This window comes from Hyperolius riggenbachi, chromosome 1 (genome assembly GCF_040937935.1).
Source record: "Hyperolius riggenbachi isolate aHypRig1 chromosome 1, aHypRig1.pri, whole genome shotgun sequence".
Classification (NCBI taxonomy): Eukaryota; Metazoa; Chordata; class Amphibia; order Anura; family Hyperoliidae; genus Hyperolius; species Hyperolius riggenbachi.
Genome location: NC_090646.1, coordinates 140,228,860 through 140,242,041, shown reverse-complemented (window position 1 = coordinate 140,242,041; position 13,182 = coordinate 140,228,860). Strand labels below are relative to the sequence as shown.

Below are 13,182 nucleotides of genomic sequence, written 5' to 3'. Positions count from 1 at the left end.
TCTGTCTACCTGTCCTGATCTCCTCAGTCCTGGTTTATGCGCTCAGCGCTACTTTGCGCTGAGACGTTATTACGTAAGTGTTGTTTGTGGCTGTTCGGATCTGCACCGGCTCTGTGCACCACAATCTCCTATTGGAGTCAGTCCTCTCCTCCACTAAACTGGGGATATCCTGATCCCTTGTGCTGGTGTGTGTACCTCCTTCACGTCAGCTTATGTGTTGCATGCTGACTGTGGAGAATACACCCTCCAAGCTTAACATTATGGTAGCCCCATTACCAATCCCCATTGTGGGGGGGGGGGGGGTTTCCAGCAAAAATGACACTGTTTGTTATGGTTCCTGTTCCTTTAAGAAATTTGAGAAACTTAATTCTGAAACCGCAAATGAGTTTTTTTCTGAATGTACCAGGTTTTTGGCCAATCCCGAGCTCCAGGCTACTCCTGTTTCAACGTGGGCCCCCCAGTTAATTTATGTTTTGTTTAAGGGAAATTTGTTCCAGTGGGCGTACGATGTCTTGGATCATACGAATTTGAAAGAAAGACCGCTGGAATTTCTAGCGTTTGTGATCCATAACTGGCTGCGCAAAACCGATTTGCCTAGCCCTTTTGATAAGCTCCTGGCAGCTTGTCAATCAGCTGCTCCTTCTACTGCCTACAAAAATAATCAGCAAGCAGATAATTGTTCTGATAACTTTTCTTCTGCTTTGAATAAATCACCTAAGGCAGCAAGGTCTAAAGCCAAACGTAAACGCTCCAAAAGAAAAGCGTTACAATCAGCGGAGTCATTGCCCTTAGCGACTGCGCATCAGATCTGTAACGAGACTCCGCCATTAGCAGATAATGAAATTCAGTCACCATTCAGGGGAGTCAAATGGACCTATGAAACTACTAATGAACTTTCATTGCTAGCCAGGGAAAATAAAAGTTCTTGTTTAAATGAATTATCTGAATATGATTATGAAGATATATTACAGAGTATTGAACAGATCAATTTATTCGTGCAGCAAGGGAAATTTGCATACACTACAGTTCAACACTTGCTACAGGTATTGGAGATCCTTAGGAATAAGAAATCGGCCAATCGCCTGCTAGATAACCCAATGTATGTTTCTGCCACAAACACATCTGCCAACTGTGATCAGCTTGAATGCTCAGCTGTTAAATATGCATGGGATCCTCCATTTGAGAAAGGAGAGATGGAAGCCCTGGTCTATGAATGGAAGAAAGATGCAAGTTCATTTTGTCAGTTTTACAGTGCAAAAAGTGAATTAGTATTGAATGCATGCATTAAGTCGGCTTATAACCTAATAAAGACTGGTGTGTGTGGGTATGACTTTGTGGCTCCATTGATCGATGTGTGGAGAATGATTTTGGACGATTTTTATGCGATTCAATCAGTTGATACCAGGGAAGACACACTGTCAATTGGAGATTGTTCCACTTCCTCAGTTCCTGAGGACTCGCCTGCTTCAGCACCTTTGACTGATTCAGCGAGTGATTCAGAGCTCCTTTTGTGTGAAATTGAAGTTCCTGTAATTCCACCCTGTACCATGGATAACTCAGTGTTACTTCCCAGTAAGACAGGAATTACTAATACTTCCTTAACCTTGCCCTGCACACATTTCTCAGCAGAGGACCCAGAGTTCCTGCTGACTTTTGAGTCCAGCCTAGTCAGTACTCATGAGTCTTTGTTCAGTGAAACAGACATTAGAAAATCTTTGCCTGCCTCTGCAAACACTTCTGTAGAATTTACCTGTGTTAATAAAGTTCAACTCCTGTCTGATCCAGCAGATGCCAATAGATGCACTACATTAGTTTCTGAGTCCCAGCAATCCTGTCTAGAAACCTCAGAACCCCAGCATCTGAATTTCCCAATTTTACAATTGAATAGTGATTTAGATGCACAAACATTGTGTCTTGATCTTCCTGTCCCTACACCTCGCTCTAGTTTCGTGAATAGCTCAGAGCATCTGCTATGTGAACCTGAAATCGTAGAATTATTACCTTGTTCAGAAAATGTTCCAGTAAATTTGCCCTGTACCATGAATTGTGCAGTAGATCTTCCCAATGAAGCTCAGGTCACAGAATCATTATGCTGTCCAGCAGGTGCTTCCATGGTTCTGCCCTGCGATATGGCCTGTTCAGTGATCCTGTCCAGTGAAGCTGTGGTCGCAGAGTCTTATGCTTCACCCAGTACTTTGGATACTTCAGATCCTCTAATAGAGGAGTCTGAGACACTGCTTACTTCAGTGGGTGTTGCAGTAATATTCACTTGTCTAGCAGCTGTTTTGGAATTACAGTCTGCTCTAATAAAACTTGATGAATCTCTGCCCAGTGAAGCAGAAGCTATTGAAACATTGTCTTTGTCAGCAAGCGTTTTTGATACCTTGCCCTGTACACAGTCTGATTTAGCTAAAGATGTTGAGTCCCTCTCTGATATCACAGTAGTCAGGGAACTTCAGCCCTGTCCTCTGAATGTTTCAAAAGTATTGCCCTGTAACATGGATAATTCTGACTCGCTGGAAAAGATAATAGAAATCTCAGAATTTCAGTCGGGTTTAATGAGTGTTTCTGAAACCCAGCCCTGTATCCTGGAAAATTCTGGTTCTCTGGCCGGTGTGGCAGAAGTTCCAGAGTCCCCTTTCTGTCCAGTGAGTTACTCAGTTTTGCCTAGTTCAGTGGGGATTGCTGCAATACTGACTTGTTTTGTAGCCCTTCATGAGCTCCAATCCAGTGTATTTGATGAGTCTCTGTCTAGTCCAGAAGAAGTTATGGGAACCCTGTCTAGTTCGGTGCATACATCAGAAGATTTGTCCTGTCTTGTAAATGCCCCTGAACATGATTTGTTAATAACCTTGCTGGAATCAGAGACATCTAAGTCTGATCCTGCATTTTGTAGTGAGAATCCAGTAACTGTGAAGTCTGGTCATGATGATTTTTTTTGCCCAGTCCTGGTTTCGGTCCTGTCTTGACTGACTTTGAGGTTCGCAGTTCCTTGACATGCCCAGAGGTCTCTCTTGTGCCGGTGTGCCTAGATGTGCTTCGTATGCCAGAGTGCCCAAGTGTGTCTGTGTTAGCGTGCTCACATGCTTCCCCAGTGGAGACATGTTCTGATGTTGCCGGTTGGCCTGCATGCCCGGAGATGGTTCTGGTCCCTAAAAGCCCTGATCTTGATGTTTGTCCTTGTGACCCTGACTCTAGAGTTGCCCTGGGTTCCATAGGGGTTCTTGATAGTTCTCCATGTGAGCCTAAGGGGCGTTCTGACCTGTGGGGATCTCTTTGGAGCTTCCAAGTGTTCTGGGAGATCTCTGAGGAAACTTGTCCTGGTACCTTGGACTGGTTCAACAGTGGGTTTTGTGTTGGTAAGGACAGTTCCGGTGGGCATTGCAAAGGCTTTGGCGTTTTTGGACGGTCCCTGGAAGGCGGTGGGTATCGCTCAGAGAGTTTCTGGGTTTTTTTTTCTGGAAGTCGTGGTTCTGATGGGTATCACACTGAGGCTTGTAGTGCTGACGGGCATGGTTCTGTAGGTTCTGGTTCTGATGGGTCCAGTCTTGTGGGGACTGATTCTGGAATTTGGTCTTGCCGGGCTGTTCCGGTCATCATGAATTATCAGTCAGATTGTTTTGTTGGGAATTTCAGTTTTGAAAAGCGTCTGGTATCCGCTTTTAAGGGGGGGGGGGGGGGTAATGTTATGATCATGTCTGCAGCGTTTACTGCTGGCTGCAGTGGTATTGCAACCCAAGCAGTTCTGATGTCATTACATGCATTTGCTTGCATAGTTTGGTTTGCACTTAAACTAGGTGCTGATTCCATCTGCAGTCGCTCTGAAGTTAATGACAGTTTAATATGCTTTTGTGTAAACAAACATTGTCTGCTGCAATGGAGGGGCAATCCCTTTCCTGCAGGCTGCATATCATTGTCTGCCTTTTCCTGCTGTCAGCCTGTGATTAATTACCATTCACTTGTGTGGGAATCTGCAGGTCTGCTCCCATTGGATGACCTCAGTATAAAGAACTGCTTCCTGCAATGCTTGATGGGCTACCATAGTCTCAGATTCTGTCTGTTACTCTGCTCGTGCCCCACCTCGTTCCTAGTCCGTGTGGACTGCGCTGACTCCTGCGAAGGGGTCAGCGAGTCCTCCTAGTTCTGCTCTTGTTCTAGAAGTTGTTACTCTGCTTGTCTTGTGTCATATATTGGTTCATCGCCAATATATACGCATACTTGCACGTTTATTATTTTCCTTGTATTCGTGTTACGTTGATACATCAGTGTCGCTGATATATACGTACACAAACTGTTTATTTCCTGTGTTTAGTTAGTCAGCCTTCCAGCACGTTTTGGTAGTTTGCGCGTATCGTGAGCACCCGTGCTGAGCTAGTATCCTGCTCCTGGTCCTGTTTGTGGATTGCGTTCATCTCTGCGAGGAGATAACGAATCCTTCTGAATCCTGTCCTGTTACCGTTTGTGGATTGCGTTCATCTCTGCGAAGAGATAGCGAATCCTTCTGAGTCCTGTTCCCTGTATTGCTCCAGTGCTAGTCAGTGTTCCTGCTTATGTCATATATCGGTTCATTGCCGATATATACATATGTTAGTCAGACGTTACAAATAGTTTCATTGATAGCTGTAATTGTAATACGCTAGGAAAACATACTTATTGTATATTTGTCTGTGTTACGTTCATCTATCTTGATCCTGCTATTTCCTGACTATCTTGTCCTGTCTTTGTGAGGCACGCCATCGCTGCAAACGCATTGGCTGCCTCATTCCAGTCTGTCTTATTGTGGACGCTTGCTGTCACTAAGTAGTGGCTAGTTAAGCAAGCGTTCATTCTGTCTACCTGTCCTGATCTCCTCAGTTCTGGTTTATGCGCTCAGCGCTACTTTGCGCTGAGACGTTATTACGTAAGTGTTGTTTGTGGCTGTTCGGATCTGCACCGGCTCTGTGCACCACAATCTCCTATTGGAGTCAGTCCTCTCCTCCACTAAACTGGGGATATCCTGATCCCTTGTGCTGGTGTGTGTACCTCCTTCACGTCAGCTTATGTGTTGCATGCTGACTGTGGAGAATACACCCTCCAAGCTTAACACGGCCCCAGGACTTGACGCCAATTGGCGTTAGGCGGTCCTGGGGCTGCCGCCGCAGTTGGCGTGACGTGACCGTTAGGTAGTTAACACACTGGAGATGGTGGGAAGGTACTGTAGTTGCAGTGCTGGCCACAAGGAGTTCATTTTTGTCAGCACAGGGCAGAAATGGGAGGGGTGATGTGATCTGCTGGCAATACGCAAGCAGCAAAGCACTGGTTCACATGACAGCTGTGGACCCCGGACTCTCACCCCCAGGGAATTCACCCCCACTGCCTCTGTACTGAATGCTGACTGCAACACACACATTTGTTCACTCCCAGCTCTAGCAATTTCCTACCTTTATTTGGTCAGCAGGCGCCTGTCAGCCAATCAAGTGCACAGTTATACACCCTTTGCCTGCCGTACCAAATCTAGCAGGAATTGCATAAATTAGGCAGCATTCAGGTGGGAGGCTTCGGTCCGACGTAATCAGCCACCCAGCCAAAACGAAAGCAGCAACCCACCAGATATTTTAAATATATTTATTGAAAAAATACAGAGGTGCTGTGCACGAAACTTTGTGCATTGTTGATCAATGCACATTTTCTACTACATGCATTAAAAATGGGAGGCTGAATAATGAGTGAACAATCTGGATTTAAGACTCAACACTCCTTTCCTAGCAACCAATCAGCTTTCCCTTCTCCTATCAATAAGGACGACTATGGGAACCAATGGTTGGTTCTTAATAATAAAACAATTTATAACCTTAAGGAGGAGACTAATACTCTGCTCAGTGCAAAAAGTATATTAGATATACATTTCAAATTAAGAAAATAACATACAGCCTTTCAGCTCTATATATTGCACTGAGTGAGCACCAGCACCTTGTCACTAGGCACTTTTCCCCTGATGAAGCCCACCAACTGAGTGGGTGAAACATGTTGGGTTGGTGGTCGGGTATTTCGTATATGTAACCATATCAGTACCATTAGCAAGCAATGAGGGGCTGATCCTGTCAGTTTGAATTGCTATGCATATTCGTGGGTCAACCATACCAACATGTGTCCCTACTTCTTGAAAGCGTTTCAAAATAGGAATATCAGTAGCCAAACATTTCAATGATATTTGATTAAAAGTTATATTTTAATGTATAAAGTCTCCCCTTAAGGTTATAAATAGTGTTATTATTAGTAGACGTCAGACTTTGTGTATTTAGTTGCTATATATGTATTTAGTTCCTATATGTATCTGTTCCTGACCCAGTCTATTCATTGTTATTTGTTGCATGTCCTTACTGTGCTGGTCCACTCAGTAAGCCCCGGCCGTCACCTTTACCATATGTACATAAAAGCAGACATGTGCCGGGGACAAGATAGTGCCCTGTTCCCTCGTGTTCCTGAAAGTAACTGGCTGCTCATACCTGACGACACAGGGGGTGAGATCAGGACAACCAAAGCAGGAATTCTGCCAATATGTAACCTATAGCCACTCCTGGACACTGCCCAAGCATAGGACAGATGTCAGATGTTCAGCATGATATTGCAGTATATTTTTATCCAATGCATTCAGCATTTGATAAAAAACAAAAAACAAATAAAAAAAACCTTTTCATTGTAAGTATCAAAACGTGGCAGATGTATCATTGGTACATCATGCTTTCTCCTAAACCAAAGAAAAAAAATCACAGTGTCAGCTGTGTGTTGCTGTCCCCCAAAAAGTACTTTATGCAAAAATTCAGGGTCATTTACCAGCACTGCGGTTCCATGCTGCCAGCATCAGCAGTATATCTTGGCACTGACTTCCGCTGAATTGCTCTGACAACATGCCAAGCAATGTGGAGTGCAGCTAAATCTGTGTTCTCTATATAGTCCTATGGAGAATATATCATGAAGTACGTGACCACTCAGCCCACTTGCTAAGTGAATAGAGCCAAGATGTCATGGGAGGGGTCCTGCACATTATTAATTATCAGAAAAGTGACTGGAACTACCAGTAACCATCCAAAACGGAGCTATCAGTTTTGAAGATCTTATCGTTTGAAAGGTTTTCCCAACTCCAAGCCACATGGCAGAAAACCTCAAATGTTGTGGGCAGTAATGAAATTCAGAGGGTCACAGTGCTCATGCTCCTGCCTCATCAGCAGCTTACAGTCAACTCTTTAGCTCCCCCCACGGTGGTGAGAAGCATTGATCGTCAGAGGTTTATAGTGCTCATACTCCTACCAATAAGCTATTTACAGTCAACTCTTTAGCCCACCACGGTGGTGAGAAGCATTGATCGTCAGAGGTTTATAGTGCTCATACTCCAAACCAATCAGCTATTTACAGTCAACTCTTTAGCCCACCACCGTGCGTGGTGAGCAGTAATTTGACCATCAGGGTTACAGTGGCAATATTTCTACCAATCAACTGTTTGCAGTCAACTCTTACACCTGCCACTATCCACTGTGTGAGCAGTAATGACTGTCTGGGGTCATAGTGGTCATATTCCTACTAATATTTGCAGTGAACTCATGTGCTCTCCAGTCTGTGAACAGTAATGACTGGCAAGGGTCACAGAGATCATAAGCCTACTGATCAGCTATTTGCAGTGAACTCATGAGCCCTCCAGTCTGTGAGCAGTAATGACTAGCAGAAGTTACAGTGCCAATAGTCCTACTGATCAGCTATTTGCAGTGAACTCATGAGCCCTCCAGTCTGTGAGCAGTAATGACTAGCAGAGGTTACAGTGCTAATAGTCCTACCGATCAGCTACTTGCAGTGAATTGTCGAGCCTGCCAATATGACAGCAGTAATGACTGGCAAGGCTCACAGTGGTCCTACGCCTACTGATCAGCTATTGTCTACTTGTAGCCAGTTTTAGCTCAGACTGAGGTGTTAAGTGGGGTAACAGTAAAAAAGGGCGCAGGAGGCTAGTGGACAAATCGGGCGCCGCCATTCACTCCTATAATAATTATCGTTTAATGGGCGCCGAACAGGAAAAAAGGGCGCCCGAGAATAATAACGTTTTCCAACGGCGCCCGAAGATTTTTCATGTTTTATAACTGCTTGTGATGATTTACGTTTCTTATTTCAATAAAACATTATTTTAAGTGTTATCCCTTACTGTTTGTAAAACATTATTATTCACAAAACAAAGCGATCAGTACGTAATGTAAATTGTAATATATTTTATCCCTTACTGTTTTTAAAACATTATTCTACACACAATACAGTGAGCACTAAGGAGGGTCTTAGGTTTAGGCACCAACAGGGGGGTCTTAGGTTTAGGCACCAACAGGGGGGTCTTAGGTTTAGGCACCAACAGGGGTCTTAGGTTTAGGCACCAACAGGGGGGTCTTAGGTTTAGGCACCAACAGGGGGTCTTAGGTTTTATGCACCAACAGGGGGGTCTTAGGTTTAGGCACCAACAGGGGGGTCTTAGGTTTAGGCACTAACAGGGGGGGTTTAGGTTTAGGCACCAACAGGGGGGTCTTAGGTTTAGGCACCAACAGGGGGGTCTTAGGTTTAGGCACTAACAGGGGGGTCTAGGGGTTAGGGGTAGGTACAGGGAGGGTTACTTAGGCACCAACAGGGGGGGTCTTAGGTTTATTATACGTTTCACTATTTAAACGGAAGATTAACGTTTTTACAATTGCCGATTTAATGCACATTATTTAATGATTTATAACTTTATAAAACATTAATTTTAAACGAAATACAGTACAATACATTTTTAAACGTTATCCATGCTTATCGTTTAAAACCCCGCGCCCTTTTTTCCCAGCGCCCCTTTTTAACGTACGCGTTAAGTGGATCTGTTAGACTTTGTTTGACTGTTTAGATCAAAAAGTACTGTCAACATTATTCTGAGTATTTCTTGCTTGCTGGTGGCTTAAAAGGTCATTGAATAGGTGTAAAAATATCACCTAGGAAAAATCATAGGCGAAAAATGAATTGAATAAGGGCCAAACTGCTTTTCTCAGCACATTTTTACAGAAGATTTTGGTCTCCTGCTGGGAGCATTACAATTACCCAATGATGTGTAAGAGTAAGCGGCAGCTGTTACATCTGACAAGTAGTATAGAATTCATGGGAACTCTCACCTTGCTGAAATGACTTGACTCACATCACATGAGTTAACGTGATTTAATCATTACAACATATATATCATGTAGCTGCCACTGGTTGACACAAATCTAGGGAACCAGAGTGGAGGCTTCTACTTTCGGTTGATATGAAAAAATGTGATTGAATTACTGTAAATATAACATTTCTCTACTGAATCAAATTATACGGAACATCCAAAATTCCTATGAACAGTAAATAAAATCTACTTAAGAAAGTTGATTAGCTGAGCTCGTGTGACTTCATCATGAGTGTATCACATTGATATTCAAGTATTTAGAGCAATTGAAACATCACAGGAAGTTGACAGTGATACACAGTGGTGATGTTAGACACGTGAGATACTGTTGCTGCTGGTCTATTTTGCTCAGAACTGCACTGTGTTTAAAGTGGGATTATTTTCCCCAAACTATAATTTCAGTAACTACTCGTTACATAAAAGAACATTTGAAAGCAAACCCACACATTCTCTGCGTAAAAAATGTATACTTTCACTGCAGAGAGCAATACAAGATAACTTATCTCTGTCTCATCAGCAAAGGCAGAAGAAACTCTCTTCCACTGTTTTGATTCTGCTCCCTCCTGCCTCTCCCCCTCCATCCCTTCCTTTTCAGAACAGACGTCACCCTGGCAACAGCTGAGTCGCTACAGCAGAAAAGGAGGGGGCAGAGTGAAGGCACATGGCTCAGAAAGCTTCAGCCAGCAATGATTACATTTGCCATTAGCCAGAGATCAGCTATCTTACTCTGCTCTCTGCAGTGAAAGTATACATTTTTATACACAGAGAATGTGTGGGATTGCTTTCAAATGTTCTTTTATGTAACTAGTTAGGTATACCCAGACAGCATATGGTAGTTACTGAAACTTTAGTTTTGGGAGTATAATCTCAAAACTATAATTGAAAACAACTGGCGTTTCTTGGGTGTGGAAGAGCTGAAATTCTCTTAAAGAAAGTATGGACCTTGAAAGACAAGGCAGTAATATATGTTGTTATATGGTGACCGGATCTATAAAATAACCCTCCATTAGTGACTTAATGCACCACTGCACGATGAAAATGCTGAACACACTAGACACAGACTGCAAATGCTGCGGTCAGACTGTCTGTCCTCTGAATAACAGAGGCACAAAAACAGAATAAAGCAATATGGCTTCCTACGTCAGCCCTGTCACATGGGTTCTGGAGAAGCGAAAAGCCATCATTCTAGTTAAAAATTTACCTGGATTATTATGAAAGTAAAAAAAAAAAAAGGAAAAAGTACAAGACGCCATTTAAACAAACTAAACTTGACCCTTACCTCTATGTGGGATGAAAGGACTTATCTAAAAGATGACTGAACTCTCTCATTTCATTCATTAACTCTTCCCAGAAAAGGTTTGTTGTATACTATTGTTTTTAACATACATATTGTACATATTTACATAGGTTAAAAAAGTCATACTAAGCTCAACCAATATACCAACGCTTATCATCTAAATATGCACCTCCTAAATGGATTTCATTCATAGACATATTACAATTTATCACCAGTATATGTTGGTAACCGGTATAAATGGATATTACTGCTCTCTAAATGTTCAAACATTGAAATGCTTGAATAGTAACTACGGTATTACTTGTACATTATCAATCTGGTGCAATTAATTTTTCTCCTGAGGTTTCTCACAGGAGATGCTTTTATATATATATCTTAACAGTAAAATAAAATTATTTTTTTATAATTTTATTTTGAAATCAAGTTGAAAAATGATCCCCTAGTAGAAAATGCAGGAAAAAAAAGTTAACTGAATTGATTATCTATTTTAACTCATGATTAATCTTTCATTATATGTCTTAACACATTACCGGTAGTCGTTTCTTCTTATCGGTCTTATCTCATGATCTATCTCCCCTTATCTGTCTTAACCCATAATTTATCTCTTCTTGGCCCCTGTGCAATTGTCATTTCTCCTGAGTTTTCTCCCAAGAGATGGTTTCACAGCCTACCAATAAAATAGCTTTTATTTCCCAGCAAGCAAGAAAATACTTATGAGAGTACTTCATTACCTACCTTTTAGTACTTTTTCAATAGCCAAGTACTGAAAAGTTATTAAAATAGTACTGTAGGGGGCTAGGGGGAAAAAAAGTTGAACTTAACTGGAGCTCCTAATGGTCCCCCGCAGACGTCCTGTGCAGTCAGTCACCGATGCTCTGGTAGTGGTACCCGTCGCAGGTTCACTTCCAGAATTTGCGACTTTCTAGTCGCACTCGCAAACCCACTGCGCCTGCACGGCCACGTTCTAGCTCCCACTGACGTCACTGGGAGCGTGCTGTGCAGGCTCATACTCTGGAAGTGAACCGGCGGCGGGGACCGGAGCATTGGTGACTGGCTGCACGAGCACAGGATGTCTGTGGGGGATCATTAGAAGCCCCTGGAAAGTTCAACTCTTTTACCCCTACCTCCTACAGTACTCCTTTAAGTTATCTACCATCCCAGATGAAAAATTTACTGGGAGAAACTCATTAGAAAAGTTAATTGAATAAGGGCCATTATCTGTTTGCCTCATGAATTGGCTGACCTTATATTTAAGGTGAAAATGGGATAATTCAAGAGAAAAGATGTGGGAAGAGGTGGGATGTGGGAGTAGTATTTGAAGCGTAAGAAAATCACTGCACCTGACTGGCTGTTTAAAGTGAACATGGCGTACCTTCACTGCACGTGTCCACTAGTGCATCACCTGTCCACAATGTTCAGTTCTGTATTGTCGGCATTTGTACTTTATTATGTCGGCATTTGTTATTTATTATGCTTATAGACTATGTCTATTCTACAGAGCCACCACTATATTCATCATTAATAATGAAGGCATATCAGTAGGGGTATTTTATTAGTACATAAGATCTAACACATCCCTAACCGGTTACCACCATTGTGCTTGCATACCAGACAAACAGCCCAATCCATTTTACTTTTTCTCTCAAGTTTTCTCCTAGGAGATCATTTTTCATTTCTATTTTAAAATAAATTTTCAGCACTCTGCAAATGAAAAAGTACCAAAAAGAAAGTGAAGAAGTACCATCAAAATTATTAGTATATTAGAGTATTTTATTGCTTGCTGGTGGAATATTAAGATAAGATGTGAAAATATCACTTAGGAGAAAAGGTGAATTGGATCGGGCCTATAGTATGCTATAATTTCACTGGAGAGAAAGAAAGAAGGATAGGATAAGAAAAGAATGAGCAGGGATAAGACTGGGCATACATCACTAACGTGTATACATTAACAAAAGAGCATAGTAAAACATACAGGCCCAGATGCAATGAAATATTTCTCCTCAGTTTTCTCCTAGGAGATAATTTTTCATCTTCTATTTAAAGTAACTTTTCAGCACTTTGCAATTGAAAAAGTATCAAACAGTAGATGGAAAAGTATTATCAAAATATTTTAAGTATTTTCTTGCTTGCTGGTGGCTTAAAAGCTAAGACTAGTTTGAAAATATCATCCAGGAGAAAACTCAGGAGAAAAAGTTAATTGCATATGGCCCACAGACTAGTTTAATTAGGTAAAGGGTGCTAAATGTAACCCCCAATAACACATCTTATCTAGTCAGACTCAGTTCCAATGAGAGAAGAAATCTGAATGGTTATTACAGATTCTTGTACTTTCTATAGCATCAGTTTCTCTATGCATTGTCTATGCTTCCACTGCGGTTATATTTCATGCATTGACCTGTATTAAAGATGCTATTGTATCACCTGTTGCCACAGAACTACAATGCAGAGTGGCTGGTGGACATGACAGGTTGGCCATATGGTAAAGGCAAACAAAATCTGCCTAATGCTTCTAATGTACATCCAGTGCAGCTTCAACCGAGCAGAAGAGAAGATATTAAAAAGCATCAGTTCTATATGTGTTAGATATACTGTATATGATAAACCTCTTCTTCCTCCAACCTTCTTCACCAAGATCACGTTCCTATACAGCTGCAGTATGCTCTTGGGGAAAGTAGTACAATGTTCTCATAATCTT

General features: G+C 42.0%; 1 protein-coding gene across 5 annotated transcripts in view; it reads right to left on the bottom strand.

Moving 5' to 3' along the window:
* The window catches only part of SLC7A2 (solute carrier family 7 member 2), a 172,833-nt gene that overhangs the window by 83,349 nt on the left and 76,302 nt on the right, over window positions 1-13,182 (bottom strand). The gene's annotated exons all lie outside the window — the stretch shown is intronic.